Source organism: Diabrotica virgifera, chromosome 9 (genome assembly GCF_917563875.1).
Source record: "Diabrotica virgifera virgifera chromosome 9, PGI_DIABVI_V3a".
Lineage (NCBI taxonomy): Eukaryota > Metazoa > Arthropoda > Insecta > Coleoptera > Chrysomelidae > Diabrotica > Diabrotica virgifera.
This window is the reverse complement of record NC_065451.1, coordinates 80322351-80338383: the sequence shown is the minus strand read 5'-3', so window position 1 is coordinate 80338383 and position 16033 is coordinate 80322351. Positions and strand designations below refer to the sequence as shown.

General features: G+C 32.0%; 1 long non-coding RNA gene across 1 annotated transcript; it reads left to right on the top strand.

Annotated features, from left to right (window-relative positions):
- Nucleotides 1–13539: 13539 nt before the first annotated feature.
- LOC126892817 (uncharacterized) lies at nt 13540–14656 on the top strand. The gene is made up of 2 exons (XR_007701011.1): nt 13540–13725; nt 14303–14656. It is a non-coding gene; the product is annotated as an uncharacterized LOC126892817 (long non-coding RNA).
- The last annotated feature ends 1377 nt before the right edge of the window (nt 14657–16033 follow it).

The following is a 16033-nucleotide window of genomic DNA, read 5'->3' as shown; positions in this document are numbered from 1 at the left end:
GATCAAAACGTGGTCAAACATTTTTTAAACGTTTTTTTTTTGGTTTTTTCCTAAAATTATTTTTTTTTGCATGGAAAAAAGTTTTTTTAGGTTTTTTGGATCATTCCAAACAGAAAAGGTCTTTAGTGACTTTTCTCTAAAAATGATAGTTTTTGACATATAAGCGATTAAAAATTGATAAATTGCGAAATCGGCCATTTTTAACCCTCAAAAACTATGTGAAAAACTGAAAATTTGAATGTTGCCAAGGTAGGTAGATATTCTTTAAACATCGAATGATGAAATCCCGAAGAGTTTTTTGCAATACAATATTCAAAACTCCTTTGTTTTTTAATCGCTAATCAAGCGTGCGCGACACTATTTTCCACCGACAGTATGGTGCAAATGAAAGGAATAAATTCGTTATTTCGTAAACCGGCGACTTTAAGGAAAAATCCCGAAACAGGTCGATTTTTATTTTTAAGTTATGATATCGTGGCATATATGGTATACTAGTGACGTCATCCATCTGGACGTGATGACGTAATCGATGTTTTTTTTAAATAAGTATAGGGGTCGTGTTCATTTGAAAGGTTCTTCAATTCTCTATTCAGTAATATAAACATTTATATAATTATTTATACAGGGTGTCCAACATTTTTTTATTAAATTCAATTATTTGACAAGAAAAGAAATAGAAGGACACCCTGTATAAATAATTATGTAAAGGTTTACATTACTGAATAGAGAATTAAGAACCTTTCAAATGAGCTACCACACGACCCCGATTCTCACTTAAAAAAATCATCGATTACGTCATCACGCCCAGACGGATGACGTCACTAGTATACCATATATGCCACAATATCATAAATTAAAAATAAAAATCGACCTGTTTCGGGATTTTTCCTTAAAGTCGCCAGTTTACGAAAAAACGAAATTATTCCTTTCATTTGCACCATGCTGTCCGTGGAAAATAGTGTCGCGCACGCTTGATTAACAATTAAAAAACAAAGGAGTTTTGAATATTGTATTGCAAAAAACTCTTCGGGATTTCATCCATCGATGTTTATAGAATATCTATCTACCTTGGCAACATTCAAATTTTCAGTTTTTCACATAGTTTTTGAGGGTTAGAAATGGCCGATTTCGCAATTTTTCAATTTTTTATCGCTTATATGTCAAAAACTATCATTTTCAGAGAAAAAAGAGGCAAAAAAGTTTTAAAAACACTGTGTTTAACTAATGGTACTGCAGTAATATTTTAATCGGAACGTACACAAGCATTTGGGGGGTTTAAAAGAACAAAACCCCCATAAAATGTTTATGTAAACATATTGAAAAATAAGCCTCAACTCGATAAAAACTGCCTTATCGAAAAAATATTAAGAGGCAAAAAAGTTTTAATAATATTGAATTTAACTAATGGTACCACAATAATAATTTAATTGAGACGTACACAAAAGTTTGGGGGGGTTTAAGGGAACAAAATCCCCATAAAATTTTTATGGGGTGCCCAAATTTCACTATAATTTTTCTTTAAGATGTTCCTGCCATAAGAATGCCACATGTCCATTTTCAATTAAAAATCTCCAATAGTTTTCGATATATTTGAAAAAATCGATTTTCATTTTGTAACTTCAAAGGGCTGTAACTTTTTTATGTGCATATTTGTACTAAGGTAAGTTAGGTTCATTATTTTTTTCTGTATTTTTGTTACACCCTGTATTTTATTTTGATGCATTTTTATGTTCTAGGTTATGGATACCTAAAAGAAGGATGCTGGACATTTGCCTAGATTAAACGGATGTGTTCTGAGAAGAAAACAAAGTGTTTTTTGGCATTCAAACACGTTTAAAAATCAGTAATCAATGAAGTATTATTGTTCGATATTATTTTATTTATATAATTTATTAGTGTCATATTGTTTTGATGTTTCGAAAATTGTTATGTCAGTTGGTAATCATTAAAATACATAATCTCTTGTCAAATACCTTAAAAAATTATTCATGTTAAATTACGTACAAAACACGATAGAATTGGCGTCGAGAATAAACAGAACTCACGATGGAAGCAGTACTTACTGAAATAGTGAATGCATTAAGAAATTTGAAAATTTAGCAAGAGAATTTTATAAGGCAAATTATGGGTAGATCCAGCACCGACCAAGTGGATACCAAAGGAATGTCCTTGCAGCCATATGACGAGTTAAATGAAACTTTTGAAGCTTATTTACAACGTTTAGAAAATTTCTTTGCTTTGTAACACGAATGAATCGCAGAGACTGCGCGGGAGAAAAGAAGAGAGAAGAGGCTGACACACGAATCGGGTCTGTAGGAAAAGACTCTGAACTATTGTTACATTTCTTTATTATTTTACTATTGTAGTAACTATACTGTTTGTTCATGTTTTGTTAATCATGGAATATATGTGATGTGAACCGAAAGTTAGTGCATTTTACTCACAGTCCTTTTCCTCCCGCCATTCGCTACTGCTCAATATCGCCCCGTGGTGACCATAACCTATCACGCGAGCCCGTACTTCGTTACAAACTGGCTCCCAATTCGTGGCCGTGATAAAATTGGACATTTTTCGGTGTGCGTATTTTGGTGCAATTAATAACATTTTGTTAATTCGGTCCGGTTTTAAAGACATAACCTCCAAAGCGAGTGCATCGTGTTTTGAAAATCGCAGGCGCAAAAGGTAGGATCTTTTCGGTTTTCAATACGTCCAATCAGCCAAAACCGATTGCGATCGTTAATCGATTATAACTTCAAGCAGTAGTATGGGTTGCCTAATAATTTTTTTATTATTCCGACTACTTTTCATGTTTGTACATATGTTTTATACATACCTGACGCGCATTATAATATTGTAATAAACATGACGATATATTTTAATGTTTGAAAAGTGTAGGACTAAAAAGTAAAAAAACAAAAAAATAGAAAAAAGATTTAAGAAACGCTTTACTTTAGTTATGAGTGACTAAAATTAAAAATATTATAAAAAATCAACTAACAAGCAAAAAGTAAAAAAAAGTCAAACTCGAAGGAATATTCGAAAAAAACTGTTAGACATATTAAATATACAAAAATCTCACACATTCATTAAAAAATTGAAAAAATCTAACACATTCGTTAAAAAAAAGCGTGGGGCGAAAACCGTTTATTCGATGAAGACGCGCCCCACGCTTTTCTTTAACGAATGTGTGGGATTTTTGTATTTTAATATATTTATGTCTAACAGTTTTTTTTTTCGAATATTCCTTCGAGTTTGATTTTTTTTATTTTTCGCTTTTTAGTTGATTTTTTTCTTATATTTTTAATTTTACTATATATAAAATAAGACGGAAACGACGCAGGCAATGGACAAGGTAATAAGTAAAGATAACAAAAAGAAAACTAAAGTCAACTTGGGTACATGGAATGTAAGAGGCACATACGAAACAGGAAAACTCAAAGAATTAATTAGAGAAATTAAAAGATATAATGTAGAAATAATAGCTTTACAAGAGACAAAACAATGGGAAACAGAAATAGTAGAAATAGAAGACGTGGTATTTTTTAAAAGCGGGGGAGAAACCAGAAGGTTAGGAACAGGTTTTATAATACAGCGAAAATGGAAGGGAAGTGTAATGGCATTCCAACCAATATCAGATAGACTATGCACAATAAGATTAAAAGGGGACAAACGAAACATAAGTATAATAAATGTACACGCACCGATTGAAGATGCCACAGAAGAAGAAAAAGATGAATTCTACGAGCAATTGGAAAGAGAATATGATAAATTACCAGGGTTTGACATCAAAATAATAATGGGAGACTGCAACGCCAAAGTAGGAAGAGAGAATATATACGAACACATAATAGGGAAATATAGTAAGCATGAGGTGTCGAACGATAATGGCCAAAGAATAATAGGCTTTGCAACAGAAAGGCAAATGGTGATACCAAGCACACAATTACGCCGAAAAGATATATATAAAGGAACGTGGATTTCCCCTGATAAGAAGACAGTAAATCAGATAGACCATATTTTAATAGAGAAGAAGCATGCAAACAATGTAATAAATGTAAAGAGCATGAGAGGAGCGGACTGTAACTCTGACCACTACCTGGTGAGAGCAGAATATAAAATCGAGCATAACATAAAGCGAAACAATAAAACAACAGAAAAAATTGGAAAACAATTTAACATAGGACGACTAAAAGATAACAACACACAGAAGAAGTATGAACAGGGAATAACCAACAGACTAATCAGGGAACAAGAAACATCAAGCCCAGACAAACAATGGCAAAATATCAAAGAAGCAATCTTGGACACAAATAAAGCAATCCTAGCGAAAACCGAAAGAAAACACAAAACAAAAGATTGGTATGATGAAGAATGTCAAGAAGTAGCAGAAGCAATAAGAAAAGTAAGACTCAAAAATCTCACAAATGACGAAGAAAGCACTAGAGAAGAATACAGAGAATTGAGAAAAATCATGAAAAGAAAATGTAGAAGCATAAAGAGAAAATACAACGAGAACAAACTGAAAGAAATAGAAGAAAAATTTCAAAAAAAAGAAATAAGATCATTCTACCAGGAAGAAAAAAAAATGGAAAGAGGATATCAAAAAAACAACCCATATATGAGAGATGATAAAGGGATGTTTCTAAATGAGCCTGAAAAAATAATGGAAAACTGGCAAAACTATTTCACAGAACTGCTAAATAAGAGCGAAGTACAAAAGGAAACAAACCATGAAATTGAAGATGATCAGATAGCAATAGAAATACCCACAGAACAAGAAATAAAGAACGAAATAAAGAGCTTGAAAAATAACAAAAGCCCAGGAATAACAGAAATATCGGCCGAAATGATAAAATCAGGAGGGAAAAGACTACAGAAAGAGATATATGACCTGATAAAAAGAATATGGGAAGTAGAAAAAATGCCAGAAGAGTGGACCATAGCAAGAATATGCCCTATATATAAAAAAGGTGATAGAATGCGATGCGAAAACTACAGAGGCATCATAGTATAAGAAAAAGGCTAAGTCATTATTCGGAAAAAATACTGGGGGAATACCAGGCAGGTTTTAGAAACAACAGATCAACGACTGACCAAATATTTGCCTTAAAAGAAATACAGACTACCTGTTACGAACATAAAACAGTACTATATGCTTTGTTCAAAGACTTTAAGCAAGCTTACGACACAGTAAATAGACAGCAGACGTACGAACTGATGAAAGAATTGGGGATATCAAGTAAAATTGTCAGGATGATAAAGATGACGATGGAAAACACAACAAACGAAATAGCTTGGAAAGGGTATACATCCAAAAAGTTTGAAACCAAGGAAGGATTACGACAAGGAGACCCACTATCAACAATGGCATTCAATCTAACATTGGAAGGAATAATCAGGAAAAGCAGAATAAACATGCAAGAAACGATATTTAAAAACGGCCACCAATGCATAGCATTTGCAGATGATCTGACGCTATTAGCAACAAGCAAAAAAGAACTACAAAAGTTAATGAAAAACATAATAACACAAGCCAAAAAATTCAGACTTAAAATAAATGAAGCAAAGACAAAATATACGATAATGGGAGAGATCCAAAAAGAAAAAGAGAATAACATCATAGTACAAATAGATGGAGAAAAAACATACTCGTTTAAAAGAGCCAAAGAAATTATTTACCTGGGAGCCAAAATAGATGAAAATGGTCATGAAGAAGGGGAGATAAAGGCAAGAATAGCTAAAGGAAATAAAAAATATGGAGCATTACGCACATTATTGAAATCCAAATACGTATCAAGAAAAACAAAAATAAGAATTTATAAGACTGTTATCAGACCTACAGTAACATACGCAAGCGAAACATGGGTGCTCAAAAAGTCAGAAACAGACCTGTTAGAAAGATGGGAGAGAAAAATGCAAAGAGCAATATATGGAGGTGTGAAAATAGAAGGTCAGTGGAGAAGAAGAACCAATAAAGAATTGGAAGAACTATATCAAGAGCCAACGATTACGACGACGATCAAAGCACAGAGAATACGATACTTGGGGCACATAGAGAGAATGGGAAGTAAACGAATGCCAAAAATGGTACTTTCACGAAGACCAATACAAAAGAGGAGGAAAGGCAGGCCAAGGAAAAGATGGAAGGACAGTGTATATGAAGACTTGAAGAAAAGTAACATTGAGAGATGGAAAGAACTAGCATTGGACAGAAGGAGATGGAGAGAGGTTGTGAAGGAGTGTATAAAAAGACTGAAGTGTATTTAAATAAAATTTATAAGTTATGTAAGTTATATTAAGTTATTTACTATATTATTTATGTAATCAGAAATGTAAACATTTTAGCCCTAGGCCTACAAGGCCTGTTGCGCTTAATAAATAAATTAATTTTACTAACTCATAACTAAAGAAAAGCGTTTCTTAAATTTTGTTTTCATATTTTTTTATTTAATTATATCACAAAAAAGAATTATTATTCGATTCTATTATATATAATTTTCAAAGTTCAATTTGGTGTTCAAAGTTCAATTTCAATTTTGATGTTTGTAAGTGGACCGCAAAATTGTTATAAAATAACATATATTATACAGTATGTCCCTGTAAGTTGTATCCATATGGAAAACTTTTTTATTTTACGAAAAAAATTTATTCTTAATAAAAAGTTCTGGATGGTCCAAAACCTAAAATACAACCATCTTCTATAAAATTGTATCAATTTTATACGAGGTATGTTACTGGCATGTTATTAAAAGTCAAGTACCTTTATAGTTCAGAATATTTCAATTAGAAGGATGTAATTACATACTGAAACATAGTTTTTAATTCTAAATAACTTTTCATAATAACAATTTTCGATATTGTGAAAAATAAACGTATTTTACTCTTGAGCGAAATTCATATATTTTGACATACCTCGTATAAAATTGATAAAATTTGACATAATATTGTTGTATTTTAGGTTTTAGACCATGCAGAACTTCTTAAGAATAACTTTTTTTCGTAAAATTAATAATAAAAGAGTTATCAGAATTGAAATAACTGAAAATAATGTTAGTTATCCATAATTTTTCAAAAAAAAATTTTTCAATTAGAACGATGTAATTGCATACTAGAATATAGTTTTTAATTCCATACAACTTTTCATTATAGCAATTTTCAATATTGTGAAAAATAAAGCTACTTTACTCTTGAGTGAAATTCAAAGTTTTCGACATACCTCGTATAATATTTAAAAAATTTGATATTTACTGGTTAAATCTTAGGTATTGGACCATGCAGAGCTTTTTTATGAAGAATAACTTTTTTTCGTAAGATTAATAATAAAAAGTTTTCCATATGGATACGACTTACATGGGCATACTATATAAAAAAACAATTACCCAAATCGCTTCGAATAAACTTTTTTAAAGCCTGGTTCAGACACGTGTAATGTAATGTGTAACGTAACGTGTAATGAAACGCGAATTCTGCGTTTGGACGGCACTACGAGCATTACATGTACCATTCGCGCTGGAGCTCGCCAGGACCCATCGGGAGTCGGTTTTTTCCGTGAACAAAAAGGCGCTCGCAGCACTCGTTTGGACGGCGTTAGTGAAAGTTTTACCGTTTGGACGTGTGGCGAGCAATCGCTTGACGAATCTACCTGCTTATACCAACAAAACCCCGGTATTTGGGATCCCAAAAATTTAGTCTTCAGTTAGTAAATATGTACATACAAATAAAAGCAGTATAAAAAAACTACCTGCTGTCACGACCTCCCTTATTCGTCTGTTCGTAGAACTTGAATGGAAACCAAGATTCGCTAAACGATTCGTGTGGTCGTTCGTGCGACGGCCACACTGTTGATGCTAAATTACATGTAATCTTACATTACACGTTACACGTGTCTGGACCCGGCTTAAGATTATCCCATCGAAATATATAATGTAACTACTTTTTCTCTCTTGACAATTTACATCATATTTTACATCTTGACAATACATACATTTAGATTCGCATTTTTAGAAGTGTAATATTTATACTTCTCGATGACATGTTCTAAGTAATTATTTCTCAGTATGTAAACTCAGGCCCCATTTGGCCCCAGCGGTTCCTAGTATTGGCTGATTTCTTTTGAAATGTATACGTGAATCATTGGTTATAATAATGGTTGGTTACTATAAATTCTTGATGCCATAAAATTAATCTAAATAAGCTGTTTTGTTCAGTCTGTAATTTCCGTATTCTCAGAATATTTTTAAAATATATGTACAATTATTGTTGTATATCGTAAAATCTTTTCCAAATGTCCAAGTAATATAAAATAATAGTTTATACTCTATTCTATAGAAATAATCTAAACAATATGCTTTGACAAGATAATTTCCGTTTAATTTGAACAATACTAAAATATATCCCAATAAGGTTTCCAATTTTCCAGGTAAATATAAATTCTATAACAATACCTACGGCTAAGCTGTCTCGACCTGTCTTGACTGATCGATGCAGAATAGGGCAATAAAATAATCAGTCCTGTGAAATTTTATAACAAATCTCAAGGATTAACTGAAACTCACGATTAAACTTCGCTTATGTCCACTTTACATCAACAATAAATTGAACAAGAAATTGACGAAAGTTATTCAAGGCCAAATTTGACGAGTACAAAATGTATGCTTTGTAAAAGAAAATGAAGGAATTTGATGAAATGGAACAATTGGATATGTTTTATTTTGTCAATTTTCTTTTTATTCACGGCAAAATTGGATGTAGAATTGTGTTTTGTATAAGCCAAATTTGACCTTGAATAACTTTGTCAATTTCTTGTTCAATTTATTGTTGATGTAAAGTGCACTTTAGTTTTGTACTAAATACATTGATAAAAATTATTGCCAATAGGTCCTTACTAAGACGCAAAAGGAAGAGTACAAATAATAACAGGGGAAAGATCTGAATAATTTAATTGAAAGAGAGGTATTAAACAGTGAGTTTCAGAATAAACAAAAAGTTTCTTTTGAATAAGTTCAACGAATATAGACGCAACAGACCTAACCTTTTATATTCGTTGTTAAGATATTTGAAATAAAAATTTTTTTAGGTAAATTTTCTCTTTTGTTCGCCCCTGTACCTTATTAAAATTAACATTCTAGAAGTTTTAAGGGACTTTTGGCCCTCGCTAATAATGTATTAGTTATCTCAGAATTCGATAAAAATTAATTCATTTAAAAACAATGGGCCCGAAATTTAGCGCCTACACTCAATGTAATATTATAAAATATTTTAAGTTAATAGTCAAAATCAAAGTTTGGAAATTTGGAAAAATCATCCCTAGTTATTTCAATAAAAATTAAATTCGGTGCAGTTTTCTCTTTATATACTAGGTACCTTGTTATTAATAGTAGCAATGTTGTTGTGGTGAACAATCATACAATAATTATTCTTTTTAAATGTAAATGCATAATATTACCGAATATTTTTTTATACAATATTGCTATTCATAATAGCTGCGTCTCTATTTCAAATATTTAGTAGGGCATGTTCAAACGGTTCAAACAATTCAAAAGTTTTCGTAAATTCAAACTAAATATAAATTTTTTATAGCACACTGCACATGCGGGAATAAGTTAAGATGCAGTTTTTACGAAGATTCAAATGTAATTAAATTTAAAGGCAATATAAGAGGAAAATATACTACTCTAAAATGTGGAAAAATACCATTACGAGAGCCTTCCAGAACGAACATTTGCAAAATGTCAGATAACAAGAGTGTAGAGAGGTACCGTGCAGAAGAAGCTTCCAAACATATGCTTCCAAATGTTAAAGAGCCCTCTACTCTCTTTACAGCTTCAGTGTTGACCACCGCAAAGAGCTGCTTCAAAGCAGTTAGCTATATGGATAAAGATTAAATTGCGGCTTTATTAAAAATGAAGTATGGCATTCACGCAAATATCATTCAAGATATTGGATACCACCCATTTTATGTCCGATATACTACGAATAACCAGCTTCAAGCTGCAAAAAAAAATTATTCAAGAAAAAAAATTTAGAGGTTGCGTCGATAGTACAGGAAGATTGGTGAACTCTATTAAGTACCCAATAACTATTCCCGCTAAGCATACATTTATGCATGCGGGCCAATTAATGGTTTCGCAGATGCTTTCAGTCTCTTCTACTACCTTGAATTACGAAATGTGGTTCAATTCGACCATTTAATTGAGTTTTCCAATATTTGACGAATTAGTACGCGACTATAGCAGACCAATATTAACTGCTATGGTTAAGGTTTATAGCAAGTGCAAAACTGTTGAAGAATATGCTGATTCTTTAAGGGATCACCAACTGCAAAAAACAAAAATTGCAATAGATATTGCTCATTTTATAAAGAAATATGCAATTTTTTTAAAATGCTTAAACCGAAGAGCTAAAACGTTTCATTTATGCTTAATTGGTCACCTAACCCAATGCAGGACAGTAGAAGAGGCTGAAATATTGTTACGAAAAATATTCGTTTTGAGTCAGGCGGAAACTGAAGGGTATTTAGAGGATGGTTCTCCAACTACGTGGAAAGAAGCCATATAATCATTGGAGGCAGAAATATCAGGTACACCTTATAGACTTTTTATTTGCATGCTTATTTTTTCATATGTATATATCATTATTAATAATTTGTCTTAGTTTTTATATGCTTAATTTTGTATTTATTACAGATTTGTACGATTACAGTAAGTATATTGATATCATCGATGAACAGATATCAAATATTTTAGACGAGCCAGTGTCCCGAAATAATAACTACTGGGCGAAATGGGCAAAAAACCTAAATAATTCTATTACACCATATTTAAAACAAGAAGGAAATAGGTGCAACGGTTATTACCTACAAAATATGAAGTTCACAGATCTGTTAATTAAAGATTTAAGTTTGTTTCCTTTGTGGTCGATAGTTTATAACGAGAAGTATGGTTTCGACTTAAAATCTCCAACAAGTTGTCAGATTGAGTCAGACTTTCGCACCCTAAAATGGGCTGTTTTTTTGAAAGGCCAGTTACCACTAAGAGCGGATAATTTTGTATCCCAACATATAGACTACTTACAGGGAAAAAGTATATTAGTGATAAGTAGGTCTATTCAAATAGACGAATAATCGTTAAAAAGTCAAGAACAAGACACTATTAATGACAATGCTTTAAATATTGACGAAAAATTTTCGGAGGAAACATCATGTTTATTATGTTCCAATAATAATAAGCCTACAGGTTCCCATAAGTACCTTATTTGTCGTACCAATGTTCACCCTCGCACTGATTGCTCAAAACTGTATACTGACGAAGAATTTGTAGGTGAACAGCGGATTTGTTTAATCTGCTTCGCGATAGGAGGAGTAAAGCAAATTTTGGAGATGCGAAGGTTTGATAACTGGAAAGATTTAGCAGCAAAAAATATACTCAATGAGAAAAAATGAAAAAATCCTCAAGATTCTTCAACTTCCGTGCGAAAAAGTAGTAGGATGGCAAAGTCAGCGGACTTCGAATGCATTATGTGCAATAGCGGTCACACACCTGAAAAAGCACATCAATGCTACTTTTGTAACAAATTTATACATGCATTTGGGTGCTCAAAGCCTTACGATGATGATGGTAACTCTGAAGGATATGGGCAAAAACGGGTTTGTGGGAACTGTTTTATAGCTAATTCTTCAAGTGTCTTAAATACCTTGTCCACTAAAAATAGTGAACATAATGAAAATGGCGAACTTAGCGAAGAAACTTCGCATGGTACACAGGATAAAGAGTCGTCTCAAGGAAGGGTTCAAACTCAAGCTAAAAAGAAAAAAAGTTCTTTCTATACGTCAAAAAATTTAAGAGCACGATAAAAGATCGATTGCTTATCGAAAAACATACAAAAATTGCAGTTTTAAAAAATGGCAACTGTTTGAAATTAAATGCCATCAAAATCAAAAATGATTTTGTTACAGTAAATAATACATGTGTATTCGACAGATGACACGTTAATTTAAATATTTGCTCGGTTCTGGGATCTATTTTAATTTGATTTTGTATTTGTTTAGGGGAATAATTGTTATGGGAATCAGTTTCTACTTTGTAGAGAGGTAATGTTTTAAAATTCGTGATTAATGTTTTGTTCTTGATGTCTATTGAACATAGATAGATAGATAGATAGATAGATAGATAGATAGATAGATAGATAGATAGATTTATTTAACTACTTTACAAAAATATTGTTTGTAGCAAGTCAAAATTACAAGGTATATAAAAATTATAAAAATTACAAGGTATATAAAATAGAAATATAAAACATAACTTATTAATATCACAAACAAGAAACATAGATTAATAAAACATATTTTGTGTCACGGTAAGCATTTCAGTGGATGTTCTGCAATGCGTCATATATTCTTCCGAGCAATAAAAGCAATGCTTCAACAGAAACCTTTTTATGACTTTTTTGAAACTGTTACAGCTTAGCTGTTTAATATATTTTGGTAAAATATTGTAATAGTTATAATTAAGACAATTTTTATCTGAAAGACGCAATCTACAGCGATTTGTTCGCAAATAGTGAGAGTTTCGCGTATTGTGAACGTGAACATCAGACTGCTTTATTAAATGGGCCCGTTTTCTGTGAATCTGTCAGAAATTGATATATCAACAGAGTAGGTAGCGGCATAATTTTTAATTTGATGGAGAGAGGTCGGCAATGTTCCAGATAACTAACCCCTGCTAAAATTCGGATAGCTTTCTTTTGCATCCTGAAAATTTGAAGAGCATTTGTTGAATTGCCCCATAAAATTAATCCATAGCTTAGGTGCGAGTGAAATAAAGAAAAATATGTCACCTTCAATGTCTCAAAGTTAACAACCCTTGCTAGTTGACGAATAAGAAACAATGAACTAGACAGCTTCCTCTTTACTTGTGTAACATTCTCTTTATATGTGTAACTTGTGAACATTCGTAATGTTCAAAAAAATCGAAGCCTAAGATTCCATCAAAATCAATATCTAAATCATAAATGAACACCTTATTTTTTGAAACGGGACTAAAGTTGATTCGGTGACAAGAAGTTTTTGGTCTGTAATACCTTGTATAGTAATACTTTCGGGAAAACGCGGTTTGAAATTTTTCGCGGTATTTTCTTTAAATATGGAGATACCAGTACCGGTATCGATAAGTAGTTTAAATTTGTTTGCTGCGTCTGTTATATAATAGAGATTTTTGGAGTTTACAGCAAGAATTCCTGATCTGGAAAATTCAGAGACGGGTTCATGTCGTCCAAATTTAGACTTTGGATCTGATTTTCTATTTCAGACAAAGGTTCGCTCATTGAAATGGCATGGTCTGGGTGTGTGACGTTCCATCACTTATTTAATTAATTATTAATGGGAACACCTTATTTAATTATTGTCAAAAGTATTTTCTTAGAATATTAAAAACCAGTTCGTACAAAATTCCCTTGGTGACGTCATACTGGGTGTATGGTGGTAACATTGATATTTCTTGAGGTTGGTACTGAACACCGGCCGTTGGCTGTCACGAGGCCGGAACGGTGAAGAGGGAAGCATTGGTCTTGGGAGTGTCAATAAGAATGGCGGCGTGAGTTTTCTAATTATATAATTAAAATAAGTTATTTCCAGTTGCATAGTTCCATTATTGTTGTTGCAAGTCATAGAAAGTTGAGTGAATTAAAGTGACGGAATAATGAAACTGTAAGAAAAAGGATCTCACACCGGTATGTTTTTTATAATAGTTTTTTCAATATGGTGTCATAATTGTGGCAATTATAATATTATTCTCATTATGGATTGAATTTAAATCAAGTAATCGATTGGCTTTTATGTAGAATGTTGCAGTGTCTATCATGTATCCAGAAAAGATCTTTAATAACCTTCTTAATATGGGGTTATGTTCATAAAAAATTTCCAGTTATGAAAACCTATTGCCAATTATATCATTACTTCTTGAAACCTACTAAATTTTACTTCATAGACTTCATAATTCTTTTCCCATATCTAATATGTTCATATATTTTCACAGTACCTATTTCTTTATACCATACATGTACAACTTCTTTTGAAAAAAAACCCTATTATTGTAAGTTTTCTTGTCTATTCGAATCCAGGCCATATTTGTTAAAAGTCTGATCACAACCTATGGTTAAAATGTCAAGCTAGATAGGTTTTTTGGGTCAATGAAAGGTCGGTTTTTTGTAGTTCTCTTCTAAAAACCTTTCCTCATTAACTTCTCTCTTTTACTTCTTTTTCTGACATGTTTTATTAGGAATAAACTGGGAATATTTTATTTTTTAGCCATTCGGGAGAAATCTATTATTACCGCTGGTAAACCCTCCCTAACACGGAGAGCAGACACTTCCAAGATTCAGTCAACCAGGGAACAAGTCTAAGGATACAGTCCCATTTGTTTTGTTTTGGTTCATCATCCTGCACCCTCCGAGGGACAGGTTCATTAGCTATTGGGCAGTTGCACCACTTCGGTGTTAACTTCGTACCACGGATTTGGTACCACACACCAAGGATCAGTGTTGGAACGCGTGAAAAGGGGTTTGTTTTGGGGGACAATTATTCATACTAGTTAAAGACTTATACTGTTTTTTTTTGTAATATTCAGGACATTTAAGTTAGATACACATAAGTTCATAATTTAATTACACATAAATATTTTTTCTTTCTCTACAAACTTAAGTACATTTTAGTTATAATAGCCATACCTAACAGTTAGTACTGTTCCCCCAAATTTATATAATTCCTGGTAGAAGTTTCGAGCTCGAAGATTCTCCCCATACATGTTCTTTCCCCTTGGTTCGTATTAATTTTAGACTTGTTTTCTCAGTTAATTTAAAAAATATATTAGTTCAATTCACCTAAATTTAAAATCATTCAACTTGTTTCATAATTTTTCAATTTGTATTAGATTTTTGTAAATATTATTTAACTTTAACTATTAATTTTTTATATTATATTTGAATAAATCCCTAGTACCCATCCCCTCAGGAAGGTACTAGTTTTACTTGCGATTATTATTTAGAACCACTAGTCAGAAAAGGATCTTTTGTATCCAGTACTAAGTTGGTTCATTTAGGGACTTGTTACCCGTCAACTCATTGAGAGTTGTAAAATATATATTATTTACATTAGGTATTTTCCTTATTATATTATCAGGTAGTATTCAATTAGGGTGTACGTATTAAAATCGTACAAGTGTTATTTGGTGAAGGGTTCATACTAATCTAGGTGTAAGTTGTACTTTCTGTATTAGAGGTACCCTTATTCAGATTTTCTAACCTTATTAAGATTATTCTTAGATTATATTTGTAAGGTAATTCTGTAAATGACTTTCACTAGTATCATTTTTTTGTCATGTTAGAGTCACATACTAGATACTTGTCTTAACTCGGAGATTGTGAAAATCGGGTAGTTACATTCAATAAATATACATTTATTGTGATTTTTTTTTCTTATTACTCCTTTATCTTTAATAACATATTTTATAACTTAATAATCTTTAATAACATCTAACATACTTGTACTACAAATTTAATATACTCTATAGCAGCGTAGAATACCTGGAAGAGTGTTAACCTAGTTAGCCTTCTTCTGGCGCCCAAAAATTTATTCTATTTTCATTATATTATTATATTTACTCTATCTATCTTCTGAACATTATCTTAATATCTTCTTTTCTAGCCATCATTATCATTTCCTTTAATTTATTGTCTGGCCAAAAATAGGCGTGCAAATTGGCCGAATACTTCCTTGAGTGTCAAGTGGCCATTCTCTTGCATATTTAGCTAGCCATTCAAGTTACATCTATCTATTCATAATTTTCCATCTCCAGTCCTATATCAATTCTATACTCTTTGTCTTGGCATCTTTCCATACAAGTACTACTACAAAGTAGTATTTTAGTTACTTCAGCTTCTTCCAACGTAGAAGCCACACATTTTTGTTCCTTTGGCTACATTAAGTAGATCTTCTTTTTCCTACGTCTGTTGGAGTTTATCACTCTCTGTGCATTCACTC